This window comes from Arachis stenosperma, chromosome 6, assembly GCF_014773155.1.
Source record: "Arachis stenosperma cultivar V10309 chromosome 6, arast.V10309.gnm1.PFL2, whole genome shotgun sequence".
Lineage (NCBI taxonomy): Eukaryota > Viridiplantae > Streptophyta > Magnoliopsida > Fabales > Fabaceae > Arachis > Arachis stenosperma.
Window position 1 is genome coordinate 71,141,269 of NC_080382.1, and position 8,197 is coordinate 71,149,465.

General features: G+C 42.6%; 1 non-coding gene across 1 annotated transcript; it reads left to right on the forward strand.

Moving 5' to 3' along the window:
* Positions 1-7,428: 7,428 nt before the first annotated feature.
* Positions 7,429-7,536, forward strand: LOC130938267 (small nucleolar RNA R71). Its single transcript, XR_009069439.1, has one exon. It is a non-coding gene; the product is annotated as a small nucleolar RNA R71 (small nucleolar RNA).
* Positions 7,537-8,197: the final 661 nt, after the last annotated feature.

The following is an 8,197-nucleotide window of genomic DNA, read 5'->3' on the forward strand; positions in this document are numbered from 1 at the left end:
CTAGCTGCTGACACACCATTTGTGTTTGACATAGTGTCTGCAGGCATTTGAGACCCTGAAAGCTAAGCTGGTCACAGTACCAGTCATCTCTGCACCAGACTGGACATTGCCATTCGAACTAATGTGTGATGCCAGTGACCATGCCATTGGTGCAGTGTTGGGACAGAGGCATAACAAGCTTCTGCATGTCATTTATTATGCCAGCCGTGTTCTAAATAATGCACAGAAGAATTACACAACCACAGAAAAAGAGTTACTTGCAGTGGTCTATGCCATTGACAAGTTTAGATCATATCTAGTAGGATCAAAGGTGATTGTGTACACTGACCATGCTGCTCTTAAGTACTTACTCACAAAGCAGGATTCAAAACCCAGGCTCATAAGATGGGTGTTGCTTCTACAAGAGTTTGATATAGAAATAAGAGACAGAAAAAAGACAGAGAACCAAGTAGCTGATCATCTGTCCCGAATAGAACCAGTAGCTGGGGCGTCCCTCCCTTCTATTGAGATCTCTGAGACTTTCCCAGATGAGCAACTCTTTGCAATTCAGGAAGCTCCATGGTTTGCAGATATTGCAAATTACAAAGCTGTGAGGTTCATATCCCAGGAGTACAGCAGGGTGCAACGAAAGAAATTAATTTCAGATGCCAAGTACTACCTATGGGATGAGCTATATCTCTTTAAGAGATGTGCAGACGGAATGATCCGCAGATGTGTACCCAGAGAGGAAGCACAAAGGATCCTATGGCACTGCCATGAATCACAGTTTGGGGGACATTTTGGAAGTGAGCGAACAGCCACTAAGGTCCTCCAATGTGGCTTCTACTGGCCTACTCTCTAGAGAGATGCCTGAGAGTTTGTGCGTAACTGTGACAGCTGCCAAAGAGCTGGTAACTTACCTCATGGATACGCCATGCCTCAACAAGGGATCTTAGAGATTGAATTGTTTGATGTATGGGGGATTGACTTCATGGGTCCGTTCCCACCATCATACTCAAACACTTACATTCTGGTGGCGCTGGACTATGTATCTAAGTGGGTAGAAGCAATTGCTACACCCAATAATGATACTAAGACCGTGCTGAAATTCCTCCAGAAACACATCTTCAGCAGATTTGGTGTTCCCAGAGTCCTAATCAGTGATGGGGGTACTCATTTCTGCAATAAACAGCTCTACTCTGCTATGGTCCGGTATGAAATTAGCCACAAAGTGGCAACCTCGTATCATCCACAGACAAATGGGCAAGTGGTGCACGAAATTGTGATCACTACTTTGTCCATATTCAAATAATCCCCGGTAATGGCTCCAAAGACTTGGTGCTCAATACCATGGCATAAACACAACTTCGCACAACTAACCAGCAAGTGCACTGGGTCGTCCAAGTAATACCTTACGTGAGTAAGGGTCGATCCCACGGAGATTGTTGCTATGAAGCAAGCTATGGTCATCTTGTAAATCTTAGTCAGGCAGACTCAAATGTATGATGGTGATGAACGAAAATAACATAAAAGATAAAGATAGAGATACTTATGTAATTCATTGGTAGGAACTTCAGATAAGCGCATGAAGATGCCTTCCCTTCCGTCTCTCTGCTTTCCTACTGTCTTCATCTAATCCTTCTTACTCCTTTCCATGGCAAGCTCGTGTAGGGTTTCACCATTGTCAGTGGCTACCTCCCATCCTCTCAGTGAAAGCGATTGGCATATGCCCTGTCACGGCATAGCGGAATTCAGCTGTCGGTTCTCGGTCAGGCCGGAATAATATCCATTGATACTTTTGCGTCTGTCACTAACGCCCCGCCTGCTAGGAGTTTGAAGCACGTCACAGTCATTCAATCATTGAATCCTACTCAGAATACCACAGACAAGGTTAGACCTTCCGGATTCTCTTGAATGCCGCCATCAGGTCCTGCCTATACCACGAAGATTCCGATTAAAGAATCCAAGAGATATTCACTAGAGCCTTGATTGCTTGTAGAACAAGAATGGTTGTCAGTCACCTTGTTCATAGGTGAGAATGATGATGAGTGTCACGGATCATCACATTCATCAAGTTGAAGAACAAGTGATATCTTGGACAAAGAACAAGCGGAATTGAATAGAAGAACAATAGTAATTGCATTAATACTCGAGGTACAGCAGAGCTCCACACCTTAATCTATGGTGTGTAGAAACTCCACCGTTGAAAATACATAAGAACAAAGTCTAGGCATGGCCGAATGGCCAGCCTCCCAAAGAAGGTTCAATCATCAAAACATGATCAAAAGATCCTATTTATAGAAAACTAGTAGCCTAGGGTGTACAGAGATGAGTAAATGACATAAAAATCCACTTCCGGGCCCACTTGGTGTGTGCTTGGGCTGAGCAATGAAGCATTTTCGTGTAGAGACTCTCCTTGGAGTTAAACGCCGGCTTTTATGCCAGTTTGGGCGTTTAACTCCCATTTAGGTGCCAGTTCCGGCGTTTAACGCTGGAATTTCTTGAGGTGACTTTGAACGCCGGTTTGGGCCATCAAATCTTGGGCAAAGTATGGACTATCATATATTTCTGGAAAGCCCAGGATGTCTACTTTCCAACGCCATTGAGAGCGCGCCAATTGAGCTTCTGTAGCTCCAGAAAATCCACTTCGAGTGCAGGGAGGTCAGAATCCAACAGCATCTGCAGTCCTTTTTAGTCTCTGGATCAGATTTTTGCTCAGATCCCTCAATTTCAGCCAGAAAATACCTGAAATCACAGAAAAACACACAAACTTATAGTAAAGTCCAGAAAAGTGAATTTTAATTAAAAACTAATAAAAATATACTAAAAACTAACTAAAAGATACTAAAAACATACTAAAAATAATGCCAAAAAGCGTACAAATTATCCGCTCATCACAACACCAAACTTAAATTGTTGCTTGTCCCCAAGCAACTGAAATCAAATAAGATATAAAAAGAAGAGATATGCAATGAACTCCAAAAACATCTATGAAGATCAGTATTAATTAGATGAGCGGGGCTTTTAGCTTTTTGCCTCTGAATAGTTTTGGCATCTCACTTTATCCTTTGGAATTCAGAATGATTGGCTTCTTTAGGAACTCAGAATCCAGATAGTGTTATTGATTCTCCTAGTTAAGTATGATGATTCTTGAACACAGCTACTTTATGAGTCTTGGCCGTGGCCCAAAGCACTCTGTCTTCCAGTATTACCACCGGATACATACATGCCACAGACACATAATTGGGTGAACCTTTTCAGATTGTGACTCAGCTTTGCTAAAGTCCCCAATTAGAGGTGTCCAGGGTTCTTAAGCACACTCTTATTGCCTTGGATCACAACTTTATTCTTTCTTTTTTTCTTTCTTTCTATTTTTTTTTCGTTTTTCTTCTTCTTTTTTTTCTCTTTTTTTTTTTATTCACTGCTTTTTCTTGCTTCAAGAATCATTTTTATGATTTTTCAGATCCTCAGTAACATGTCTCCTTTTTCATCATTCTTTCAAGAGCCAACATTCATGAACCACAAATTCAAAAGACATATGCACTGTTTAAGCATACATTCAGAGAACAGAAGTAATGCCACCACATCAAAATAATTAAACTATTATAAAATTCAGAATTCATGCAATTCTTTCCTTTTCAATTAAGCACGTTTTTATTCAAGAAAGGTGATGGATTCATAGGACATTCATAACTTTAAGGCATAGACACTAAGACACTAATGATCATAAGACACAAACATAGACAAACATAAGCACTAAAATTCGAAAAACAGAAGAATAAAGAACAAGGAAATTAAAGAACGGGTCCACCTTACTGATGGCGGCTCTTTCTTCCTCTTGAAGATCCTATGGAGTGCTTGAGCTCCTCAATGTCTCTTCCTTGTCTTTGTTGCTCCTCTCTCATGATTCTTTGATCTTCTCTAATTTCATGGAGGAGAATGGAGTGTTCTTGGTGCTCCACCCTTAGTTGTCCCATGTTGGAACTTAGTTCTCCTAGGGAGGTGTTTACTTGCTCCCAATAGTCTTGTGGAGGAAAGTGCATCCCTTGAGGCATCTCAGGGATCTCTTGATGAGAGGGGTCTCTTGTGTACTCCATCCTTTTCTTGGTGATGGGCTTGTCCTCATCAATGGGGGTATCTCCTTCTATGTCAACTCCAACTGAATAACAGAGGTGACAAATGAGATGAGGAAAGGCTAGCCTTGCCAAGGTGGAAGACTTGTCCGCCACTTTATAGAGTTCTTGGGCTATAACCTCATGAACTTCCACTTCTTCTCCAATCATGATGCTATGAATCATGATGGCTCGGTCTAGAGTAACTTCGGACCGGTTGCTAGTGGGAATGATTGAGCGTTTGAATGAACTCTAACCATCCTCTAGCCATGGGTTTGAGGTCATGCCTTCTCAACTGAACCGGCTTGCCTCTTGAATCTCTCTTCCATTGTGCGCCCTCTTCACATATAACTGTGAGGACTTGGTCCAACCTTTGATCAAAGTTGACCCTTCTTGTGTAAGGATGTTCATCTCCTTGCATCATAGGCAAGTTGAACGCCAACCTTACACTTTCCGGACTAAAATCCAAGTATTTCCCCCGAACCATAGTAAGATAATTCTTTGGATCCGGGTTCATACTTTGATCATGGTTCTTTGTGATCCATGCATTGGCATAGAACTCTTGAACCATCAAGATTCCGACTTGTTGAATGGGGTTGGTAAGTACTTCCCAACCTCTTCTTCGGATCTCATGGCGGATCTCCGGATATTCACCCTTTTTGAGTGAAAAGGGGACCTCGGGGATCACCTTTTTCAAGGCCACAACTTCATAGAAGTGGTCTTGATGCACCCTTGAGATGAATCTATCCATCTCCCATGACTCGGAGGTGGAAGCTTTTGCCTTCCCTTTCCTCTTTCTAGAGGTTTCTCCGGCCTTGGATGCCATAAATGGTTATGGAAAACGAAAAAGCAACGCTTTTACCACACCAAACTTAAAAGGTTTGCTCGTCCTCGAGCAAAAGAAGAAAGAAGAGAGTAGAAGAAGAAGAAATGAGGGAGAAGGGAGATGGTGGTTAATTCGGCCAAAGAGGGGGAGAAGTGGTGTTTAGGTTGTATGAAAATGAAGAAGTGAAGAAGGGTATTTATAGGAGAGAGGGTAGATGGTGTTCGGCCATGTATGGGTGGGTTTGGGAGGGAAAGTGGTTTGAATTTGAAGGGTGAGGTTGGTGGGAATTTATGAAGGATGGATGTGAGTGGTGAATGGGGGAAGAAGAGAGAGGGTGGTGGTGGGGTAGGTGGGGGTCCTGTGGGGTCCACAGATCCTGTGGTGTCAAGGAAAAGTCATCCCTGCACCAAATGTTGCCCAAAATCACGTTTTGAGCTATTTCTGGCGTTAAACGCCGGGCTGGTGCCCATTCCTGGCGTTTAACGCCAGGTTCTTGCCCTTTTCTGGCGTTTAACGCCAGTCTGGTGCCCCTTTCTGGCGTTAAACGCCCAGAATGGTGCCAAACTGGGCGTTAAACGCCCAACTGCTAGGCTTACTGCCGTTTGAACGCCAGCAACATCTTCCTCCAGGGTGTGCTGTTTTTCTTCCTGTTTTTCATTTTGTTTTTGCTTTTTTCATTGATTTTGTAACTTCTTATGATCATCAACCTACAAAAAACATAAAATAACAAAAGAAAATATATAAAATGTAATCATTGGGTTGCCTCCCAACAAGCGCTTCTTTAATGTCAGTAGCTTGACAGATGGCTCTCATTGAGCCTTACAAATGATCAGAGCAATGTGGGAACCTCCCAACACCAAACTTAGAGTTTGAATGTGGGGGTTCAACACCAAACTTAGAGTTTGGTTGTGGCCTCCCAACACCAAACTTAGAGTTTGACTTTGGGGGCTCTATTTGTCTCTGATTTGAGGGAAGCTCTTCAAGCTTCATCTCCATGGTGACAGAGGGATATCCTTGAGCCTTAAACACAAAGGATTCTTCATTCACTTGAATGATTAGTTCACCTCTATCAACATCAATCACAGCCTTTGCTGTGGCTAGGAAGGGTCTGCCAAGGATGATGGATTCATCCATGCACTTCCCAGTCTCTAGGACTATGAAATCAGTAGGGATGTAATGGTCTTCAACTTTTACCAAAACATTCTCCACAAGTCCATGAGCTTGTTTTCTTGAGTTGTCTGCCATCTCCAATGAGATTCTTGCAGCTTGTACCTCAAAGATCCCTAGCTTCTCCATTACAGAGAGAGGCATGAGGTTCACACTTGACCCTAAGTCACACAGGGCCTTCTTGAAGGTCATGGTGCCTATGGTACAAGGTATGGAAAACTTCCCAGGATCTTGTCTTTTTTGAGGTAATTTCTGCCTAGACAAGTCATCCAGTTCTTTGGTGAGCAAGGGAGATTCATCTTCCCAAGTCTCATTTCCAAATAACTTGTCATTTAGCTTCATGATTGCTCCAAGATATTTAGCAACTTGTTCTTCAGTGACATACTCATCCTCTTCAGAGGAAGAATACTCATCAGAGCTCATGAAAGGCAGAAGTAAGTCCAATGGAATCTCTATGGTCTCATTTTGAGCCTCAGATTCCCATGGTTCCTCATTGGGGAACTCAGAGGAGGTTGGTGCACGCCCATTGAGGTTTTCCTCAGTGGCGTCCACCTCCTCTCTTTCCTCTCCATATTCGGCCATGGTTATTATGGCTTTGCATTCTCCTTTTGGATTTTCTTCTGTATTACTTGGGAGAGTGCTAGGAGGGAGTTCAGTAACTTTCTTGCTCAGCTGACCCACTTGTCCTTCCAAATTTCTGATGGAGGACCTTGTTTCATTCATGAAACTTTGAGTGGTTTTGATTAGATCAGAGACCATGGTTGCTAAGTTAGAGGTATTCTGCTTAGAACTCTCTGTCTGTTGCTGAGAAGATGATGGAAAAGGCTTGTTATTGCCAAGCCTGTTTCTTCCACCATTATTATTATTGAAACCTTGTTGAGGTCTCTCTTGATTCTTCCATGAGAAATTTGGGTGATTTCTCCATGAAGAATTGTAGGTGTTTCCATAGGGTTCTCCTAGGTAATTCACCTCTTCCATTGAAGGGTTCTCAGGATCATAAGCTTCTTCCTCAGATGAAGCTTCCTTAGTACTGCCAGGTGCATTTTGCATTCCAGACAGACTTTGAGAAATCAAATTGACTTGTTGAGTCAATATCTTGTTCTGAGCCAGTATGGCATTCAGAGTATCAATCTCAAGAACTCCTTTCTTCTGACTAGTCCCATTGTTCACAGGATTCCTTTCAGAAGTGTACATGAATTGGTTATTTGCAACCATTTCAATCAGCTCTTGAGCTTCTGTAGGCGTCTTCTTCAAATGAAGAGATCCTCCAGCAGAGCTATCCAAAGACATCTTGGATAGTTCAGAGAGACCATCATAGAAGATACCTATGATGCTCCATTCAGAAAGCATGTCTGAAGGACATCTTCTGATTAATTGTTTGTATCTTTCCCAAGCTTCATAGAGGGATTCTCCATCCTTCTGTCTGAAGGTTTGGACTTCCACTCTAAGCTTACTCCATTTTTGAGGTGGAAAGAACTTTGCCAAGAAGGCATTGACTAGCTTTTCCCAAGAGTCCAGGCTATCTTTAGGTTGTGAGTCCAACCATATTCTAGCTCTGTCTCTTACAGCAAAAGGGAATAGCATCAGTCTGTAGACCTCAGGGTCAACCCATTAGTCTTGACTGTGTCACAGATTTGCAAGAACTCAGCTAAAAACTGATGAGGATCTTCCATTGGAAGTCCATGGAATTTGCAATTCTGTTGCATTAGAGAAACTAATTGAGGCTTAAGCTCAAAGTTGTTTGCTCCAATGGCAGGGATAGAGATGCTTCTCCCATAGAAGTTGGGAGTAGGTGCAGTAAAGTCACCCAGCACCTTCCTTGCATTGTTGGCATTGTTGTTGTTTTCGGCTGCCATGTGTTCTTCTTCTTTGAAGAATTCGGTCAGGTCCTCTAAAGAGAGTTGTGCTTTGGCTTCTCTTAGCTTTCACTTCAAGGTTCTCTCAGGTTCAGGGTCAGCTTCAACAAGAATGCCTTTGTCTCTGCTCCTGCTCATATGAAAGAGAAGAGAAAAAGAAAATGTGGAATCATCTATGTCACAGTGTAGAGATTCCTTGAGGTGTCAGAGGAAAAGAAAAGTAGAAGAAGGAAGTAGAAGAATTCGAACTTAATTAG